General features: G+C 36.1%; 1 long non-coding RNA gene across 1 annotated transcript in view; it reads right to left on the bottom strand.

Annotated features, from left to right (window-relative positions):
* LOC112422982 (uncharacterized) overlaps positions 1-23,648 on the bottom strand; it is a 196,859-nt gene that overhangs the window by 30,111 nt on the left and 143,100 nt on the right. The window contains exon 2 of the long non-coding RNA XR_011612449.1: positions 11,303-11,569. This is a non-coding gene — a long non-coding RNA (uncharacterized lncRNA). The remainder of the gene's footprint in view (positions 1-11,302; positions 11,570-23,648) is intronic.

Below are 23,648 nucleotides of genomic sequence, written 5' to 3'. Positions count from 1 at the left end.
GCAAAATTTAGTATATTTCATTCCTCTGGAGCTTCTTTACATTCAGATTCTGTAATGGCCCAGAAATGGGAGGCCCCCAAATCTACAAACTTAGTGAACACTCCAGCTGATTGTGATGAAAGTGGCACTGAGGCCACACATAGAACAAGAACAACTTAGAGGGTCAGAAGTTCAAGTGCTGCAAGGGAGAGGCAGGTCATGCCAATGAGTGAAACAGATCTCACGGCACAATTGACAGTTGGGGTGGGCGGCAGAGCAAATGTGACCTGGAGTCCATGTGCCTCGCCTAAAGAGGGCAGGCACTAGGCACCACTAGCTGAATGCAGGGCATGTAGGTTCAGTGTGCTGGAACTTCTGAGTTTTAAAGAGACACTTAAATCTGAACTTTTCTGCAAAATATCCTGACTTTTTTTTTAATGTGGGCCCTAATATATGTAAGGCAAAACAAAGCATGTGAGTGTGGCCAAAACACAGCCTTCTACCAAACACGGCCTATGGCTATCACTTAGCAAACTCAGCTCTTGACATTTGTAGGGTTTCCTAAAGTCTGGCTGAATCACAGTCAATAAGATTTTCCATTCTGGTAATAGGAGAGTTACCACTGTATTGTACTTAATAGAGAAGAGCCAAGCCATTTGATGCCTGATCCTTCAGTGGCATGTCTGACTTTTTAAAATATACACAAATTATGATCCTCACTAACGTCCAACCCAGAAGATCACCAACCTCTACATGGGGGTGGGTAGCATGCATGCCAATAGGCAGGGCCAATTTTTTCAAAAGAAAAGGAAAAGAAAAAAAATCTGCTTAAACATGTAAACAAGGACTTGGTTAGGACCCAAGCCGCCTATTGTGCAGGGTTTGAAAGAAAGGATTTGACTGGGACAAATTTCAGGACAATGAAGGTATTTGTATTCAGCCAACTAGTCCTTGAAGAAAGTTCGGTATGAATCCATGGAATGCCTGACTTTGGGTAAACCATTTCCTGCTGAGCCTCATTTGCATGATTAGTGGTAAAAATGTAATTTTACTACTTTCTCCAATGTTGACAGGAATATTTTGAAGTAAATTTTTAGAAAACATTAACAGCTTAGGCTTACTCTACAAATGTTAGGCGAACATGTGACAAAAAATTATATTTCGCAATAAAATAAAGCAAGATATGTAATCACCGCAAAGAAATGGTTGTATGTAAAACTCACTCTCCAAAAACAGGTTATAAATTCCATTAACAATGGCTAAAACCAAAAAATAAAGACCAATTGGATCAAAAGTTCATCTTGAAATTAAAACGTAAAATTAAAAGAGAAAGAAAGTCAAAATATTAAAGATTATTTTTATTATTTTTTCTTACTATGAACTAACAGTTTTGCAAGTATTCATTCATTAAAGTTGTCTTCCAAGCCGTCTATATGATTTGAAGAAATATAGACAAGTGGTTGATCAATTTAAAAGTTATTTTCTCCTTATAGCAAGTGCCAATAATCTATAATTACATAATTTTTTCTTCCTCTCCAGTATCTAGTGCTTAATTTTATATATATCTTGGATCTAAATTTGCTTGATGTGGCAATGGAAGTAGAAATTATACTTTTGGCTGGTGGCATCATTTAACCTGAAAGCCCAACCATATAGAACATTCATGTGGTGGTCAGTATAAATTTCAGGATCTCAGAAAAAATGTCACAATATAAGGATCTTAGACATTTGGAGAAGACTGAATCACGTAAAGGAGATTTCAAGTTGGAGATCTCAATCATTTAATAAGACAGCTGTCTTTGACTAGGTTAAAACAAAACACTTCTGCTCTTTTCTAATATCAATCTCCATGAAGATGTATTTACCCTTCACAAGAAATTACCTCATTTTTGTACCCTCATTATCTTATAAAGAGACACACAGATATGCGTATTTACAGTTTTACCTATTTACAAAGGGCTTTCAAACTGAAACGCTGCTTCTGTTCTTTGAAAAACCGTTATATAAGCCTGGACAATCAGATACAGCTTGCCTACCTCAGAATTCTATATACAGGAGACTCCCCATAACACTGAAACAATCACATAGTTTCGTTGTTTTGGTCTGTAATATACTCTTACGGGAATTTCCTTGATATATATGCTCCACTTTATAAAATTTATGGAAGACAGGGCAAGAGAAATTGAGAGGAAATGCGACACACTGGTAAAATTAGGTATTTTTTCTTTTAAATTTTTTTCCTTATGTCCTCATGGACCTAACTAAATGTCACCTTTATTGCCTGACTTTGAATCTGCTGATGCTTATTACTAATATAGCAAAATATTATTATATTTTTAGTATTAAAAAATATTCCTGTGCTCTAGGCTTTCAATGATGTAAAGCCATCTTTACTACATGTCAATAGTACAAGAGAAAATAGTTTAAGCAAGTTATAAATTCATTTTATAGGACAAAAGACTGTTTGATAATTTATACAGAAAAAATTGTTGAGGTCCTAGTATACTGTGGGAAAGAGCGGCAATGCCCACCAGATATTCTATGTGGTCCCCTATGCTTCCCTTTCACCCTCTCAGTCAACTTGTAGCAATAAACTAGTTTCAACCAGAACATATGTCACTTTGGGGTTAAGGCAGTTGAGAATCAGCATATATCCACCATACTCTTTTTCCCTTGGATACCACCTGCTCCTGGCAGCAGAGCCGAGGTGGAGGTGGGAGGCTTTATTACGTTAAGGCACTGACACTTCAGAGTATATCCATTGCCACTACATAAACAATTCAATTTTCATTAACATGTAAACGATATAAACCGAGGAAGATACAGAGAATAAAATGATATATAAGACCAGCAGCAGAAAATGAAGGGAATAACACACAAGTTGTCGTCTATGAAAGACTTAGGGTCAAAATCAAAGAAGTCAAAATTTACCACCAGTTCTACGATGTAAGCATGGTAGGAGATCAGGACCTAACTGGTAGAAAAAAGAAAGTGAAGAATATGATGGTAAATAGAAGAATCAAATAAATTTTCTGGAAATTGCCTGCAGTTATGGCACTTTTCACCAGAGCGGCTTTAGGGTTATGAAAATGAGTTGGGCTCCTTTCAAGACACAAGCTTGAAAAAATTCTATCATGAGCTGAAGAAGAGGACTAGGAGATTATTCTGCTATGGAAGCCGGAAAACATGCCCAAATACACAGGAAGTGGACCACTGGGAGGACATAAAAGACTTAGCTAAGTTTGAAGTTTGACTAAAATGAACATGCCAGAGACGTAGAGCATCCAACAAACTCTACATATAACAGAATATATAGAAGCACAGACTCTGGTGCCACATTACCCAGGTTCAAATCCCAGCTCCCTTATGAACCCTCTGTGTGAGCTTGGATACGTTTAATCTCTAGCCTTATGTTCATCACCTATAAAATGATATTTCTAACAGTACCTGCATTATGAGGCTGTTATGGGGACTAAAAGAATTATTTTGCATGAAGCACTAGCACAGTGCCTGGCACACATCAAGTGCCAAGCAAGCATTCACTATTATATTCCTATCAATCTTGACAAAATTACTTTTAAAAAGCCACAAAATTCAGCAGAATACAAATTCTGAATATCAAGCTTTATGACAGTCTACACAAATATAGCATTAAAACGTAAGAACGATTCACTCTGCTTAAGTCATGATTTAGTGTTTTCAGTTGAATGAAGTACTTTCTTAAGTACTGAGGCCCCAGAAATTTAATGTTCTTCATTAAGTTCACAAATGACCACTTATGGAAGTCTTTATTTTTTTAAAGGGAGAGAAAGAGGATTGTCTAATTCATTCTGATTTCATGAGTTAAATATCTTAAGATCAAAATTTAAATCATTGTACTATAGTAGCAATTACTTGGAATAAAATATTACTTAGGTTTGGGAGCTATCACTCAACTTTAGCTCAGTGGTATTAGATATTTTTATTCCGAATATGGAAAATGTAAGACAGTAATAGATGATTGTCTGATCTGATTTCCATGTTGAATTTATAAGATAATTTGACAACAATGAGCTCAGCATGAATAAAGCATACATCACAATAAGGAAGTCTGCAATATGTATTCCATTTTTCATGCACATCAAATTATCCTTGACATAGGAAGCTTGAGTTTGTTATTTTTCCCTTCTACTATGGTGATTATTCTATTTTGGCATTGTTCATCTTAAAAATAATAACTAGATACTTTAAAAGCTAAGGGAGGTGGGGGTAAGCATTCCCTCAATTGTGACAGATTTTATTTATCTTTCCATTAATTAATGATAAGGATGTTTAAGCTCCCAGTTAAAAACGACTAGAAACTGCAGTATCTTATTTAGAAGAGGCATCATTCAAATTACAAATTGATATAATGAATTCTAATGAATACTTTCCTCCTACATTGAAGCTTAATCCCTATTCAAAGTGGATTAGTTAGTATTTAAATTTGTCATAGCATCAAGGGTGATTAGCAGCCTATCATAAAAAAAAAAGAATCACATGAAATTTATTGATCTTTATCACATGCAACACAGAGGGTGAGCTATTGGAAAAGTTCTGGGGATGGTCCATTCTACTAAAAATCTTGCAAATGGTGCCTTTTCCTGAGGTGGTCTGCAGTAAATGCAGCCCAGAAAGAATGACGTCCGCTTGTAAAAAAAATTAGCCTCTAATAAATGAAGCAGCTGCATGCTAATGGTTTGCGCAGTTCTTATTATCTGCATTCCCATTGACTGTTCAGCCTCACAATGTGTGACTCTAAGTCTCCTTTGCTTGAAAGTTTCTCTAAGGAGCTTTTGAAAACATTAAAGCTCCTGAAAGACAGCTAAGTTAGAAGTTTGACTAAAATGAATGTACCAGAGATATGACTTAGTGAAGGAAATTGTCATTTTCCTGTGATTGTGTTTATGTCCTCTCAAGATACATGTAGGAGTGAATCAGATTTGAGGGTACATATTGCAAACTCAGAAATATCAGAACAATCACAGTAATAATAACATCCAAATGTCATACTTGTTTAGAATTACGTTGTGTTTTGGGAAACGTAAGCGATAAAAATATTGAGGCAGATCAGAAGTGGTTTTCAGTGTCTCATTATAAAAAGTCAAAGGTGCCCTGTATAACATCTTTGGTGTCCCTTAATAAACAGAGATAGAACTGTCTTGCCCTGAACTCACAGAAACTCAACGCTGTGGTATCTTTAGGTTCAAATAATTTACTAGTTTTTAAAACTAGATCCATCTTTTCTAGAAAAATGCAAAATGTGAATAAGTGTATTATTACATGGTAGAAATTATCTTTCTCATGATCTTACCCATTTTGTTTCCTTTTGATGGCTGTTTATGTCTTTTAAATTAGAAAAGCTTTACTCTTCAGGTTGTCAAAATATCTATCTTCCTCTTTGAAACTGAATTTCCTGATTTGAGCTGAAAATTATTCCTCTCTCTACACAAATAGGTCTTACATTTCTTTCTAATATACTGGTTGTTTAAAAAATTTTTACTTATAGCTTTATACATATTTTTGTTATGAGAATCCAAATATATGCTTTCTTTTTTCCAATTATTGTTACTATTATTGTACCATTTTTGTGGAAAATATGGACGGCCTAGAATTTTTATTTTGCACACATGTTTAAAAATGTGATTGCACGTATAGTGTAAGACCTACTCAGTATATACATTTTTCAACTTACTTTTTCAAAGTCAAGTGAATACATCCTTTCTTAAGATATTAATGAATTGAGACTAAACCTAACTTCCCCTTATGTATGTTCTCCATGAGTTTACAAACATTACCTCTATCTCCTGTTAGCATTTATTCTGCAACTGCTGGGCCACCCATGAATACTATGGAGTTTTTTTTTTTTTTTAACATTGGCATTATTGATATTTTAGACCACATATTTTAGAGGGGTGCCCTGTGACTTGTGGAATGTTTAGCAGCAGTCCTGGCTTCTACCCACTAGATGCCAGTAGCACCTTCCCAGTTGTGATGATCAAAAACATCTTCAGACACTGCCAAATGTCACTTAGGGGGTGACTTAGTCTATATTGCACTGCTATAGCAGAATACCTGAGGCTGGTTAATTTATGAAGGACAGAAATTGTTTGTCTATAATTCTTGAGGCTAAAGAGTTCAAGATCAAAAAGTCAAATATGACGAGGGTCTTCTTGCTCTATCATAACATGGAGGAAGGCATCACATGTCAAGAGAGAGAAGAAAGGGAGCCAAGCTCATCCATTAGAAGAACTCCAGTTTCTCAACACTGAACCCACTCCCACAATAACAGCATTAATTCATTCATGGTGGCAGAGTTCTCATGAGATATTCACCTCTTAAAAGTCCCACTTCTCCACACTGTTGTATTAGGGATTAAGCTTCCAACACAGATACTGTAGGAGAGACATTCAAACCATAGCTGGAAACAAAAATAACCCCAGTTGAAAGTCACTAGTATAGCAGTCCAATCACAAAATTGTTTCATATGTATTATCAAGTGTGATTCAAACATTATCCACTTAATACAAGCAATTCAAAGATTAGTATTCCATTTTGAAGATAGACAACTGAAGCTAATAGAAAGCAATAGCATACTCCACCCAGCAATAACAGAGTGTACATCATTCTCAAGAGCACATGGAATATTCTCCAAGATAGACCATATGCTAGGCTATAAAGCAAACCTTAACGAATTTAAAAGAATAATATAAACAAAGTATGTACTCTGACCACAATGGAATGAAATTAGAAACCAATAGCAGAAAAAACATTGGAAAATTAACAAATGTGTGGAAATTAAACAATGCACATAAATATCCAAAGGGTCAAGAAAAAAATCAAGAGGAAAATAAAAATTTTGAATCAATGAAAATAAAAACACAGCATATCAAAAATTATGTGATGCAGGTAAAGTAGTGTTTAAAGGAAAACGTCAGCTAGAAATGCCTATTTTAAGAAAGAAGAATGATCTCCAACAAAAAAAAATTACACCAAGACAAGAAAAAGAAGAGTAAATTATACCTAAAGCAAGAAATTTTAAAGGGGCATAATAACGATGAAAATAGAAGAATGAAATAAAGAAGAAACAAAAAAAAAATGAGAAAGCCAATAAAACCAAAGTGTGGTTCTTCAAAAAGATCAGCAAAATTGAATGACTTAGCTAGATTTACACACACACACACACACACACACACAGAGAGAGAGAGAGAGAGAGAGAGAAAGAGAGAGAGAGAGAGAGACAGAGAGAGAGAACAGGCTCAAAAAGGAGACATTACTACTGACCTTATAGAAATAAAAAGGACCATAAAGTAATATATGAACAATTGCATGTCAACTAATTAGATAACTTACATGAAATGGACAAATTCTTAAAAAGATGAAAATCACTCAAACGAACTCAAGAAGAATTAGACAATGAGAATCAACCTATAACAAGTGAAGAGCCTAAACTGGTAATCAAAAACGACTCACAAAGAAAAGCCCAGGCTCAGATGGCTTCAATGATAAATTCCAAAAGAAAAAAATTATTGAAAAACAGGTAATGCTAATTGTTTACCAACTCTTCCAAAAAATAGAAGAGGGGGAAACACTCCTTAATTCATTCTATAAGCCCAGTATAACCCTGAAACCAAAACCAAACAAAGATATTACAAGAAAGGAAAACTATAGATCAATAATTCTTAGAATAGGAATGCAAAAATCCTAATAAAATACTAGCAAACTAGATCCAGCAACACATAAAGAGAATTATAACTATGACCAAGTGGAATTTATTCCCTCAATGCAAGATTGATTTAATATCAAAAAATAAATTAATGCAATGTATAGCATACCAGGTAGAACAGAAAAGAAAAATAAAATGATTACCTTATAGATGCAGAAAAAGCACTTGATTAAAAACTCCAGCACCCTTTCTTGATAAAAACACTCAGCAGACTAAGAATAGAAGAGAACTTCCTCAGCATGATAAAGGGCATCTACCAAAAGTCTCACAGGAGAAACATATTTAATGGTGAAAGATTGGCAGTTTACCCTAAGATCAAGAATAAAATACAGATGTTCACTGTCATCACTTCTATCAATATTGTTTTGGAGGTTTTAGCCAAAGTAATTAAGCAAGAAAATGAAATGAAAATGAAGTGTTCATTCACTCGTCATTATGGAATCCAATGTTCCATAAACATTGGAAAGGAAGAAGTAAAACTCTCTCTATTCTCAGAAGATACAATCTTATAGATAAAAAAACCTTAAGGAATCCACTAAAAGAAAGAAGAACCAAAAAAGAATTTAGAGTGTTTGCGGGATACAAGATGAAAATGCAAAAATCAATTATATTTCTATTGCAATTTTTACTTACAGTAAAAATTTCTGAACATGAAAAGAAAGTTTCACTGACAATAGCATCAAAATGGATGAAATACTTAAAAATAAAGTTAACAAAATACACACAGAACTTATACTCTGAAAACTACAAAATATTGTTAAAATAAAATAAATTAAAGAAGATATAAATAAATGGAAAATCATTCCATAGTCATGCATGGGAAGAGCTGACAGTGTTAGGATGTCAATACTCCCCAGATTGATCTATAAATTAGATATAATCATATCTGAATTTCAGTTGACTCACAGAAATTGGCAAGCTTATTCAAAAATTCACATGGAATTGTGAGGGACCCCAAATCCAAAAACAATCTTGAAAAGGAGAACAAAGTAAGAACACTCACACTTTCCAGTTTCAAAATTTAGTATAAAGCAATGATAATCAAGATAGTGTGATATTGGCAAAAGAATAGACATACAGACCAATGGAATAGAGTTGAGTCCAGAAATCAACCCTTCCATCTATTAATTTCAACAAATGGTTCTGAAATAATTAGACAACCACATGCAAAAGACTGAAGTTGGATTTTTAACTCACACCATTACTAAAATTATCTCAAAATGTATCAAACACCTAACCAAAAGAGCTAAAGCTATAGAATTCTTAAAGGAAAATACAAGAGTAAATCTTCATGACTTTGAATTTGGCAAAGAGTTCTCAGATATCGCACCAACAGGCAAAACCAATCCAAATACCCATTATCTGATGAAAGGATAAATGAAATGTTCATAGGATAGAATATTAATTGGCCATAATAAAGACTGAAGTACTGTTACATGCTAGAACTTTAATCAACCTTAAAAATATATATATATATATAAGTGAAAGAAGATAGTCACAAAAGACCACTTATTATATGATTTATTCATATGAAAGTCCAAAATAGGGAAATCTATAGATACAGAAAGTAGATTAGAAAGTCCTTAGAAAGTCCAAATAGGGAAATCTATAGATACATAAAGTAGATTAGTGGTTGCTTAAGGCTGGCAGGGATGGGAGATGAGGAGTGATAGATACGGTTTCTTTTCAAAGTGATAAAAAATCTAAAATTGGCTGTGGTGATTGGTGAATATATCTGTGAATATACTAAAAGCAACACCTTAAATGAGTCACTAGAATAGTAAATGAACTATATCTCAATAAAGTTGTTAAGATAATGGAGTGTTTTCTCTTTTTTTCTTGAATGTCTTCGGTTTTGGATTTTTAAAAATAGGGTGTCTCCTGTTTTTCTTCTAATGACATTACTGAATATGCTCAATAATCTGCTTATCCTTAAAACCAAAAGAAATTCATAGAATTGTTTATAATGTTTTTATGCTGTTCTTTACCTGAAATGGTTAGCTATAAGCTCATAATTTTTTCTTTCTTTTTCTTTTTTTTTCTTTGAGACAGATTCTTACTCTGTCACCCAGGCTGGAGTGCAGTGGCACCATCTCAGCTCATTGTAACATCTGCCTCCTGGGTTAAAGCTATTCTCCTGACTCAGCCTCCCAAGTAGCTGAGATTACAGGTGTGTGCCACCACGCCTGGCTAATTTTTGTATTTTAGTATAGACGGGGTTTCACCATGTTGGCCAGGCTGGTCTCGAACGCTTGACCTCAAGTGAGCAACCTGCCTCTGCCTCCCAAAGTGCTGGGATTACAGGTGTGAACCACCGTGCCCAGACTAACTAAGCTCATTAATTTTTATTCTACTTTTCCCCAGAGTAAAATATGTTTACTGGTTTTCTCCCATTTGTTTAACAACTTTGCATCAGTGACTGTGCTAGGTGTTGGGAATATAATTATAAGACCCAAGATAATTCCCCTCAAGGAGATTTCATTTTAGCAAAATGAAGGATGGGTGAGATTTATACAGGTAAAAAGATCACTGAACAGGGATTGGGGCTGCAGAGAAAGCTTCAAGCACAGCAAGCAGTAGATGCAAAGTTTCTGGGACAAGAGAAAGAAAACATATAACAAAGACATAAAGTAGGTTTATATGCTGGGATATAGTGTTTAGGATGGGAATTATACTTATCAATGAGATTAGAGAAGCTTATCAAGAGCAAGCATGTTATATGCTAATGATGAGTCAGGTAGGATAAGGACTGAAAAGTGTCCACAGGGTTTGGCCACAAAATAAACGTGGGTGGGTGGCCTTGATGAGACAAATTCTAGTTGATTTTTGTGATGGTTAATTTTATGTGTCAACTTGGCTGGGCCACAGGGTGCCCAGATATTTGTTCAGACTTTATGGGTGTGTCTGTGAGGGTGTTTCTGATGAGACTAACATTTGAATTGGTAGACTGATTAAATCAGATTGACTTTCCTAATGCGGACGGGCCCCATCTAATCTGCTAGAAGCTTAAATAAAACAAAAAGGCTGAATAAAAGAAAATTTATTTTTCCTGACTGCCTTGAGCTGGGATGTCAGTGGTCATTTTCCCCCTTCCTTCAGATGTGAACTGAGATGTTGGCTCTTCCAGGGTCTGGAGCCTCCTGGCTTTCGGAATGGAACCACAACATTGGCTCTCCTGATTCTCAGACTTTTGAACTGGAAGTGGAACTACACCATTGGATTTTCTGGCTTATCAGATTGCAGATCTTAGGACTTATCAACCTCCACAATTATGTGATCCAATTCCTTGTAATAAATCTCTTTATATATGTAGATACATATATTAGAGAGATAGATGATTGATTGATAGATAGATAGATAGATAGATAGATAGATAGATAGATAGATAGATAGATAGATAGATCCTACTGGTTCTGTTTCTCTGGAGAAGCTTGACTAATAAAACTGTTAAAAGTAAAAGTTTTATTTCACAGATTGTGGAATTAATAGGAAGTAAAACAGTAAATTCAATGCTTATATTGCTGCTCTAACAAATTGCCACAAACAGTGACTTAATACAACACATATTTATCATCTTACAGTTCTGGAGGTCAGAAGTTGATGAGGAGTCTACCAGGGCTAAAGTCAGGGTGTTCGTAAAGCTGTGTTTCTTTCTGGATGCTCTAAGGGAGAATCATTTTCTTGCCTTCTCCAGCTTCTTGAAGTTGCCTGCGTTCCTTAGCTCACAGTGCTCTTCCGTCATCAAAACCAGAGTAGTTGTGGAGTCTTGGTCACGTCACCTCACTCTGACTCTGACTTTTCTTCCTCTTCTGAGTTTAAGGAACCCTGGTGATTACAATGGACCACCTGGATAACACAGGATAATCACCTTATCTTAAAGTCAGCTGATTTGCAATCTCATTTCATCTACAACCTTAATGTAAAATAACATATTACCCATTTTAGGGATTAGGACACAGATATCTTTAGGGGACAATTATCCTGCCTACCATAGTCAGCAAGTGTAAAACAAGTCTTTCAAGGAGACTGTTTCTGAGGAGGAAAGAAAATAAAGTAGCAGATAAAACAGCAATGGGCTCAATGGAGTGACTTATTTTCAAAGACAAGGGAGACTTAGGTGCATTTTATGGGAGAGAAAGAAATAATCAAAAGCAATGAGTTTTCTAAGGAAGAGTCACAAGAGGTAGGGAGGAGCAGAAGATATCCTGAACGGAGGTGGAAATAATATCTTCAGAGGAGAGAGAAGGGGAAATGAGGAAGCATGAGTGTACAGATTACTATGGGCATGGTGGTAAGAAACTAGAGTTCACTTCTTGTGGCTTCTCCTTGATAGGAGAGAAAATCATCATCTGCTAAAAAAGAGGGGCAGGTGATAAGATTGGATATTTTAGGAGAATGAAGACTATGGGCATATGGGAGTCTGTACTAACTGTGGACACAGGGAGGATGATCTAATAATGTGTAGATCCCACTTGACAATGAAATCCAGGGATGTCCTGTAGCACTAACTTAGGTAATTTTATTACTTTCACAGGCAATACAAGGCATCTCTGAGGAATAAAAAATATATATCCATTTGGATTAATTGAGAGGTTCACTTACATACACCTGGGAGATGCTCCTAGCGTTTAAATCTGTAAAATATTGCAGTTGCTTAATGAATTCAAAACTTCATTCTAATGCACGCTCTGCCTGGGAACACAAGCAATCTCTTACCAGGTATATCAAAAGACTAAAGGGACATAAAGCTCATAGCCATTATGTTTCCTAAATGCAGGAACTATGGAAAAACATTTGATGTAAGTTGAACCTATGATCGAAAGAGAATTGTGAGTACCTTTAAACCAATTTACCTCCACTAAGAAAATGCAACAACATAGTTCTACTCACAAACAATAGTAGATACTTTTAGGAAAGTAGGAATCTAAAAAAAAAAAAAAAGCATTTTTAAATAAGGTTAACAAACTTGTCTCATTCTACATATTATTAGGTTTGCTGCAATATATATTGAAAGAAACCTCAAGCACACCATAAGAAAACTCTTGCAGCAGATTCTGTAGGTAATGCATCTATATCCACACAGTCCCACCAGTTCAGTGGATACCAGTCTTCCAACTCCCCAATACCAGTTCCTGAATTCCTCCTGAATTTCTTTTCCAGAAGAGCTTTCTCCAGATGCTGAAGCCCTCTTTGCTACATGCTCAGGAGGCAAGAAGGATACCCACCTCCAGCAGCCTTCAAACAATGACTGATGTGGGTTGGTGTTCAAACATCCCACAAACTCTATTCACTTTCTTTCCTTCGTGTCTTCCCTCTTCTCTACCTGCGTTTCTTACACTTTCTGGGTAAGCTACTTGCACTTGATCTAGAGGTTTGCTTTTGAAGGAAGACAGTTATGCTTTACAAGACAACTTAAAACATTGCTTAGCTAAATACAAAGCAAAACATGCAAACAAACCAAAACAATTTTCTAAGGCTAATAAAATGCTATAAATTATAAAATCATCTTTGGCAGTTTTGCCAATGTAGTATTCTGGGAGTCATGTGGGATGTCCAGGTAAGTCATGCTAAAGAAGGAGCACGGGAATGGTCTAGATCGCTGTCTGAGATCCCTGCCACACTGTAGAGTGGAAAGAACCACAAGCAGCAAATGAGAAACCAGGAAACAGGGCATCACTATGGTTTCTTCCTAAGATTCATTTTTCTGCATTGAAATAAAAACAGTCCAAAGAGCTCTAATGTTGACGGGCTTCAGGGGTTGCACATGCCCCTAGAATTGTATGCAAAAATTGTGGGCTAGTAAATGTGTATATTTTAATGGGACTAACATTCACAGTTTCTAGAAAACATCTAGATTGTCTTGTGGCATAAAAAAAGAAAAAGAAAAAAATATGAACCTTTGATCCCATGAGCTAGGAGTTGGAGGAGATGCTTTTATCCTGGATAAAAATGGTAAAAATATTTAATATGTCCTTCTGTTCCTAGACTTGCAGAGATAAAATGCCATTCTATGTTAATGGCAGCCACAGCTGTGGCCCCCAGAAAGGTGTACTTAAGAAAATAAACATATGCCAGAAATACGAATAATGGACTAAAATGTTAATGTAGATCATTAAACTACCTTCTGCAGAGTGAGAGCTTCATTCTGGCATCCTCTCTTAAATCACAGAACCCTAAATCACGGAGTTGAAAGAGCCCTTGGAAAGTCTCCACTGTCCCCCACACACACCCTCATTTCACCATCATTCAGACAGAAGCTCACCTTCACTATCTCTTCCACCCCTCCCATTCCCCCCACAAAGACTTCAAAGAATCAAGAAGTCATTGCCTTCTGTTTGTGCTTATTTCTTAAAAATATAATTAATAGAAATATTTCTTTTTTAACATTTTTACCTTCATTTTTAATATAATTTGTTTACTTGTGTATTTACATCATTTAATTTTTTGTAATTTAATTTTTTTTTTTTTTTTTTTTTTTTTTTTGAGATGGAATCTTGCTCTGTCACCCAGACTGGAGTGCAGTGGCAAGATCTCAGCTCACTGCAAGCTTTGCCTCCCGGGTTCACGCCATTCTCCTGCCTCAGCCTACCAAAAAATTTTATTATTAATTGATAAATAATCTTTGTATTATTTACGGGGTATGATGTGATGTTTCTATATGTGTTTACATTGTGAAATGATTAAGCTAAAATATGCCTTTCTTTTTTTTTTTAGTGGTTCTGCCCTCTAGAACAATAGAAAATACATTGCAACTCATTTAAGACTGTTAATTCTGATTCTTAAATGTTACTTTCATGGTCTTCTTTCTTCCAAGATAAATACCCCAGTTCCCTCAACCAAAGTTTCCATGGCACAGTTTCTAGGTTCATTGTACCCCCTTCCTCCATAGGCTTTCATCTATCATTTTTATGCAGTATCAACAGATATCCAAAAGATAGGCAATTACAAATGTTGGTGAGGATATGGAGAAGAGAAAACACTTGTACGCTGTTGGTGGGAATGTAATTTAATACAACTGCTATGAAAAACAGTTTTCAGCTTCCTCAAAAAACTAAAAATGGAGCTACCATATGATCCAGCAATCCCACTGCTGGGCATATACCTAAATTCAACGTATCAAATAGATATCTACATTCCCATGTTTGTTGCAGCACTGCTCACAATAGCTAAGATTTGGAAGCAACCTCAGTATCCATCATCAGATGAATGGATAAAGAAAATGTGGTACATATACACAATGGAGTACTATTCAGTCATAAAAAAGAATGAGATCGTATTATTTGTAACACGGATGGAACTGGAGGTCATTATGTTAAGCTAAATAATCCAGGCACAGAAAGACAAACATTACATGTTCTCACTTATTTGTGGGATCTAAAAATCAAAACAATTGAACTCATGGACATAAAGAGTAGAAGGGTGGTTACCTTCTACTACCTTCCCAGAATCTGATAACCAGTGGGGGTCTTGGCAGGGAGGAGATGGGGATAGTTAATGGACACAAAAAGATAGAAAGAATGAATAAGATGTACTGTTTGATAGCACAAGAGGGGACTATAGTCAATAATAACTTAATTGTACATTTTAAAATAACTGAAATGTGTAACTGGATTGTTTGTAATACAAAGGATAAACACTTGAGAGGATAGGTACCCCATTCTCTAGGATGTACTTATTTCACCTTGCATGCTTATATCAAAATAGCTCATGTATCCCATAAATATATGTACCTACTATGAACCCACAGAAATCTCAAATTAAACTTTTTTGAAAAGATTGACAGATAAGCTGGAGTGTAATATGACATTTATACTATGGATTTGTTCACTGCATCTAAGTAACAGAAGAAGTCACCCGATTGCAAAGTGTATGACAAACTGTTCTTGATCACAGGTTCTATCACCTAAGCCATGTTAGTCATAAACTCAATGTAATCAACTAGCTTGTGCATTCTGCTCAGTAAGATTTTGTAAGACTTAGAGAAACTTGCAGAATATGTTTAAGGAAGCAAATTTTGATTCATCCAGGAAGGTGAGAAGTCTGCTCTCTTGCAAGTTAACAAACTGACTCGTATATTATCTGGCAACCAAATATGACATGGAGCCAGATCACTTCAGGGTGCTAGACTTTGGTTTGTTGCTGTATCCTAGTTAGAAGGAATCATCACAAAAATGTGAATGAGACTGGTGGCCTGCGCTGCATTAACAGGTTTCTATCGCATTCCCAAAATACAAAAACATGGTGATATGGTTTAGCTGTGTCCCTACCCAAATCTCTTCTTGCAGTTCCCATAATCCCCATGTGTCCTGGAAGGGACCAGGTGGAGATAATTGAATCATGGAGGTGCTTTCCCCCATACTGTTCTCGTGGTAGTAAATAAGTCCCACAAGTTCTAATGGTTTTATAAGGGGAAACCCCTTTTGCTTGGCTATCATTTGGTCATCTGCTGCCACGTAAGACATGCTTTTCACCTTCCACCATGATTGTGAGGTTTCCCCAGCCACATGGAACTGTGAGTCCATTAAACCTCTTTTTCTTTATAAATTACCTAGTCTCAGGTATGTCTTTATCAGCAGCATAAAAACAGATTCATACACATGGTATTGTAACTCTATTTGTCTGCCAAACAGAAGTCAGAGCAAAAGGCAAAGTACTATGTTAAATTCTCATGAAACTTCTAGTTAGCCTAATTAATGTGAGAAACTGGTTCTTCTCATTTGTTCAGATTCCTTTATGGGGGTTGGAGATGGGCCATTCATGGGAGATAGAGCCATGATAGAAGTCCTGAGGCCATCGAATGTCGACATACAGGGAAGTCAGAAGATCAAGAGGAGATTCTTTCATTTGTTTGGTGCTTTTCATTTGTTTGTTTGTTTTAAGCAAAGAGAACACTACAGAGTAGGACAATAGTCATACATTCACTGTAGAAAGAGTAAAGAAATGCACTTCAGGTGGATGCGGAACAAGTCAGCATAGAGTGAGAATCAAGACTTCAAAGGCAGAGAAAGCATCAGAGCTCTGCTTCAATATGCATTTCTGGTTATAAAATTGTGGGTTGATTTAATAGTTGAAAAAATCCTCTGCATTATCTTGTTACGTGAAACTTAACCAATACCAAATCTTGACTGCACTCCAACAACTCACAAAAATAAAACACTTGCAGAGGTTCTTAATCTGAGAATGCAGAGGGGCCAAATTCTTAGATGGGGAAAAATTTTCATTTTTATTTTTACTAACCTCTAACACGTATCATTTTCTTCAATTATCCCTGTGACAAGCAATAAATCACAGTTGTGTTAGGGGATCCCTTCCCTTCACCAAGCTGCCACACAAGTCTATGACACACCAAAGGTTAAGCACAGCACATACAGTAAATTTCGGTGGGAAACCATGCCCCAGACCTTAGGCTAGATGCAGGTTTTAAAACAAATTTACTATAGCACAGCTTTAAAAAGAGGAACTACAGAATTACTAATAATTCCAGCCAATGTTTACCGGAGTTATTTCTTCCGACATCCTAACCAAGTGATAATCATATTTAAATGTTATTAAAGAATTAAATAATACCTTAAAAGTATATAGTCCTGGAACCTGCTCTATCATCTGGCATCTAGCTACTTGACTGCTATAATCTAATTGTCAACAAAAACAAAACTGAACAAAAAATGTCCCTAAAGTCTTTAAATATCAGGCTTCGCAAACCTTCTTCTGAAGAGTAAGGCTTAATACTTTTGAGTCTCTTTACTAAATACCTCAGTTACCATTCCTTTAATAATAGCATAAAGCATCATCTGTCCAACTTTCCGAAATGATGCTCTTTGTTGCTAGAGCTATATCTTGGGTTCCTCAGGGAGCGTGAAGCCTGGGCCACCTTACTTAAAAGTTACCATCTATTCTGAAAACCAAGTAATGGGGATCCCTAACCTATTTTAAGTATCTCAGAAAGTGCTAGTGTGTGTCTTCTATTTCCCCCTGAAAAGTAGTAAAGTGTCAGAGTCCTTCGCTTTTGGCTAGGATTACATCAACTCCGTCATCAAATAATCACTTTAGCAGTTACGTTATGGCTGTGATTTTTTAATGATAAAATATATTAGTTAACAGTCAACATATGCAGATTTTTGTGAGGTTCATGAAAAGTTTGAGTGATAAAATAGTTGAAAAGCAGCAGCCTATATAGAATTCCAGGAGTGTCAAGTAACACTAACAGAATTTCACCTTCAAATTGCTACATTTTAACTAAAAATTTAGTCATAGTAAAAAAAAAAATGTGGAAGGGGCGATGCGTTTTTTTAGAAAATAATGTCTGGATCAGAAATCTGAGAGCAGTTAGTGAGATAGAGGCAAGGTAGAGCAGAGTTCTGGAAGGATCCTGGGACACTGGAGTGTGGAATGAGGTAGGAAGGAGAGAAGATACAGAGCAGAAATGTCAGGAGAGTAAAAGCCAGTTTTGATCACATGACGATGCTGCAGGGGGCCAATCCTGCAGGTGGGGGTTAAAGCAATCATCTCGCTCCTGGTTGAGCAAGCAGGTTTCCTTTGCAGATGTATCATGTTAGTTTGCATAAATTACTTCAGCCTGATTACATAGTAACACCTTGGCCCCACAGCTGGCTGTGCTGCTGCTAGAAGATGTTATGGATTATGCTGTCTTTTGACCAGGCAATAATAGAGCTCTCCTCAGCAACCCACAAGTGATTAATGAGATGAGAAGATAAAATGCCCCACCTGCTCCAGCCGCCTGAAAATGGAATTAATGAGACAGAGAGAGAGAGAGAGAGAGAAGTCCTGAAGCAGCTTTGGTGTACTGTTCCAGGTAGATTTGGCTTGGCTTCTAATGATCCTGTTTGTGAATGAGTTAGTGCCTTCTGAATTAGTGCAGTAGCAGCAGCCAATTTACAAGAAATTATATACTCCTCAGATAATTACCATGTATACCAAGAAATTTTTACCCGACTGTAGTACTATAATCTTACAGGGGGGAAGGAAACGTTATCCTCATTACTCCATATTTAAGCAAAATAAATTAACTATAAAAATTAAAAAGAAGCATCACAGCTGTGAGAGTGCATTGAAAGGGGATTCTCTTGATGCAGATCATAGCCAAGCTATGTATCCTGGGCTACAGGCATCCATATTTAGGTTTTGTGACATTTCCAGAAAATGAAGCCAATGAACACCACCGGAGTATACTTACTGGTTCTGTGTCAATGGAGGAGTGCAGTCCAAATCGGAAGAATTTGTTTGTATTACATGGGTAGTAAGTATTTTCCTGGCAATGGTAACGCATGATTTCTTGTGCAGCAGGTGATGGACAGGGGGAAGTTTCCTTTTTCCACATTACTTCTAACTCTGAGAGTGTCTCCACCACTCCAACACACTGGCTCTATCTCAAGAAGAAGTTACAAATGTTGAGTTATGGCATTATATGATCATGTTTAGTAGTGGGCAAAATCACTGCCATAAGACTTCTCTCTACTTTTTCTCTCACCTGTGTTGTGGGTAGGGCACACTCACCACTGGCACCACTGTGGCCAACTGGGGTACAGTAAAGATAAGGATAACATTAACAGTTAACTGGATGAAAAACATATACAGTGGAATACTATATATTTTATATAGTATTACTTTCTATAGTACTTTATAAAGTAATACTTTATATGGTATTATACATATTTACTTTATATATACTATAGTGGAATACTATATATACTATATACATCAAAAAAAAGTCTTCTAGTAAAATAGGAGAGAATTACCATAGAATACTATGCAGCTGTACAAAAGAACGAAATCATATCCTTTGCAGAAACATGGGTGGAGCTAAGATCATTATCCTAGTGAAATGACTCAGAAACAGAAAATCAAATGCCACATGTTCTTACTTGTAAGTGGGAACAAAGCAATAGGTACACATGGACATAAAGATGGAAACAATAGACACCAGGAGTTTCAAAAGCAGGGAGGGTAAAGGAGGAGCAAGGGTTGCAAAATTGCCTGTGGGGTGCAATGTTCACTATCTGGGTAATGAGTATACTAGGAGCCAGATCCCCACCAGTATGCGATATACCCATGTAGTAAACAAACACATGTGCCTACAAATCTAAAACTTAGAAATAAATACATAAGTAAATAAATTAAAAGATAAAAGGAGAGCTTCTTCATGTGAGTTGAGCCTACGTCAGATGCTCTAGGCCAGCTCTGACACATATGTCTGCTTTGAGACATTAAGAAGTACTCTGGATTATTTTTTAAATGAATCTAACCTGTTCCACATTTTATTTATTTGCTTACTAGAATGTAAGCTCGACAAGAAAGCATTTCTGTCTCTTTTGTTCACTGCAATATCCCTAGCACCTTAGGACAGTGCCTGGCATGCTTGTTGATACTTGATGAAAAATTTTGAATGAATTATACTTTGATTTCTATTCGTATTATACCTTAGATGTACAGTTGTCTTAGAAACATCACAGAAAACAGGCTGAAGTTCAGAAGAGAATTTAGATATATCTGGGTTACCTGACTATGTGATTACTTTGAGAGAACCAAAATCTAAGCTTCTCCACTAATATTTGTTTTGCCAAAATTGGCAAGATCGAAAATCAGTGATATGTTATGATGTTTAAGGGATATAGAAAATGTGTAATATGAACTAAATGTGAACATTTTATTTTTGGTTCAATGTACTTTGACTCCGCCAATAAAAACTTAATAATACCTTAAATGGTGTGTCACAATCCAAGTTAAGATAGAGTATAAATACCTCCTTCCAGTCTAGTACCTTCTGGCAGAGATTCCACAAAGACCGTTACCTAACTGACTTCTATAAACTTAATATGGCCATCTCGTTTTCACGATTTTTAAGGGATATGTAGGATTTATGGGGACTAAATCCCATGTTTCCATTATAAAAGAGAAAACGGATGGATCTTCAGCTGTGTTTTATTCCTAATGAGAATTCTGTCCTTTACCAAAACTACTCAGGGGAAAAATTCTTTCCTTTTATGAACTGTCTCTTGTTTAAGTTGTAAGTCAAATTCTTTTGATTGTAATCTAAAAATAAAATATTCAGCACCATCAATTAGTAATTCTTTGTGGCCATGTGTGTTGTGTTTTGGAATGCATTGCCTTTGAAATAAGAAAATAGTCCTTCTAGTGATGTTTCTATTTGTTTGCTTAATTAAGCCAATTATAAACTAATTGTACAATACAAAACACTTATATTTTAATTAGTTTCTCAGACAAGGAGGAGTCAATATTGCCCAATTTCACCAACAAAAAAAGTCTAAAAATGTAGTCCAAGTTTCTATCTAAACATCTTCTAGGCCGGGCGTGATGGCTCACGCTTGTAATCCCAACACTTTGTGAGGCCGAGGCAGGCGGATCACGAGGTCAAGAGATTAAGACCATTCTGGCCAACATGGTGAAACTCCATCTCTACTAAAAATACAAAAATTAGCTAGGTGTAGTGGCGTGCACCTGTAGTCCCAGCTACTTGGGGACTGAAGCAGCAGAATCACTTGAACCTCGGAGGCAGAGGTTGTGATGAGCCAAGATTGCGCCACTGCATTCCAGCCTGGCAACAGAGCAAGACCCCATAAAACAAAATAATAATAATTTTTAAAGTCTCCTGGTAAAATAGGAGAGAATTACCTTTTCTTTCTAGTACTAGTTCATAATATTTCTGAGATATGACATACTTCCCCAGGTATTCTACATTTTTGTTGTTCAATCAATGTAAAGTATTCTTTCTTTCCACTTTCCTTGTTCCTTCATGTATTTACCAATATTCAATCATACTTTAGCTTGAGGTAGTCAAACTTTTTTATTGAAGGATTATATAAGATTTAGCATACAAAATTCACTGCTGGGTGTATTGTAGAGAAGGTATTGCAGGTATATATCTCTCTGTTATAGAATGTCTTCTTTGTGTAAAAACCCATAGCAGACACTACTCCAGGTCCCGAAGACGGTTATACTTCCTTGAAGCAACTCACTTTAATATTTAGAACTAGGCGTCTTTTAATACCAATAACATCATTGTCCTGAATGCTGAGGAACTTAGAACTAAATTTTGGCTACATGAGTATAGGATCATATAGTCTGCATTTAGTATTGACCCTAACTTTGCCTTCCACACAGTATTGTGGAGAAAAGGAGAGTCAAAATTAGTAACTGGAATGAAAAATGCTGTTGAAAACAAGATAGTCCTCTAATCATTCCTAGTTGGTTATAATTTAGTAATTATAAAAGTCTCACCAACTAGAGAAAAATACAATGATCCTCAACTCCTGGTGTTCATAATAAACCTTAATTAGGACAACAGAAATATATGAAAAAATGAGAACTAGATAAAATGTATTCTGATCATTTGAAAAACAGGACTAGCGATTGTCCAGTTTTCTTATTGCCATTATCTCCTATTTCCTATGAATTGGTACCTTTTAGAATCTTCAGGCTCTCATTTTGCAGAAGCTCTCAAGAGAAAACACAAAAGCTATGATGTTCAATAGCTTCAGTTTGGTTTAATGAACCAAAGAGAAGGTTCAATAAACAATAGAGCTCAATGGGCCAAAGTGTGTCTATACCTCCAGAGTCACTTCTCCATCCATTCTCTGCTCATTCTTTCTTCCTGTAACACCACTGAGTTTTCCAAAATTTGACCCTTTTTCATCATCCAAACTGCCATTGGATTGGAAGACCGGTTTTCACCACCCTAAAACTTACTACAAAGTATGAATCAGTCTTCCAAATATTTCACCCTTTCCTCACAGCCACCAAAAGCAAGCACGCAGGCAAGCCCTTTTGGTTAAGCAATATAGTGTAGATACACAGACCCAGATAAGGTTACACAAATTATAATCATGGAGAGATCTTGTACAAGTTTTGTTTTTCATCTTTTATTTTCTTTCTTTTTTAAATAGTACTGTGAAAACTGCACCATTAAAAAATAAAACTTGGGCAAAATACTAAAAGTTAAATCTTCCTAAATTGGTAGCTGACTCTACCTACAAGCTCTTAACTGTAAATAGGAAAAGTGTGCCAGGGAGAGTTGACTCTCTATGGTTGTATGTGAATGGCCTTACTGCTCTTATTCCCATGAGATTAAATAAGGAGCTTTAATCAACTAAGGCAAGAGGAGGTTTTCACAAAGTCTTTCTCTCCTCCTGTTAACAGAAGAACAGTACCCAACTTCTTCCCACCCGTAAAAGTTGTCAGGCCAAAGAAAATAATATACTTTTTCACTTTTCAGGGATCCTTTCTTCTATTCAATTTCTACTGCACGAGAAAGAGAAGACAATTCAAAATGGAATTTATCTTGGTTTCTTCCCAAGGCTTTCAACAATATCAAAAGTTCTAGCCTGCTGTTACACAATAAAGTGATGCAAAGCCCAGAATCCTGTGTTACTGAATAAACCACAGGCAAAACCAAGGCATTTTAAAAGAAACTAGTAATCCTAGTAGACATCTGCCAACAGCTTAATGATGGTGTTCTCTTGGGAGCTGTCTTAATCCACTTCTTGCTGCTAATAAAAGAATACTCGAGATCAGATAATTTACAAAGAAAAGAAATCTATTTGGCTCTTAGGTCTGGAAGTTAGGAAGTCCAAGATCAAGAGTCTTCATCTAGTGAGGGTGTCTTTGCTCTGTCATTTCATGGAAGAAATTAAGAGGTCAATAGAACATGAAAGAGCAGGAGATTGAAGTCCATTCATGAGGGTGGAGCCTTTGTAACCTAACACTTCCCATTAGGTTTCACCTTCCAATACCGTTGCACTGGGGATTAGGTTTCCAGCACATGCTTTCTTGGGAGACACATTCAAACCATCGCAGGAGTTTTGATCTGCAGTTATTTTCAGAGCCTCTTCAGTATTTGGCTGACAAAGAGCTTCTTCTATGAGGACAGGCTCGATATTAGTCACAGATG

Source organism: Macaca nemestrina, chromosome 14 (assembly GCF_043159975.1).
Source record: "Macaca nemestrina isolate mMacNem1 chromosome 14, mMacNem.hap1, whole genome shotgun sequence".
Taxonomy (NCBI): Eukaryota; Metazoa; Chordata; class Mammalia; order Primates; family Cercopithecidae; genus Macaca; species Macaca nemestrina.
This window is presented reverse-complemented; position numbering and strand designations above follow the sequence as displayed.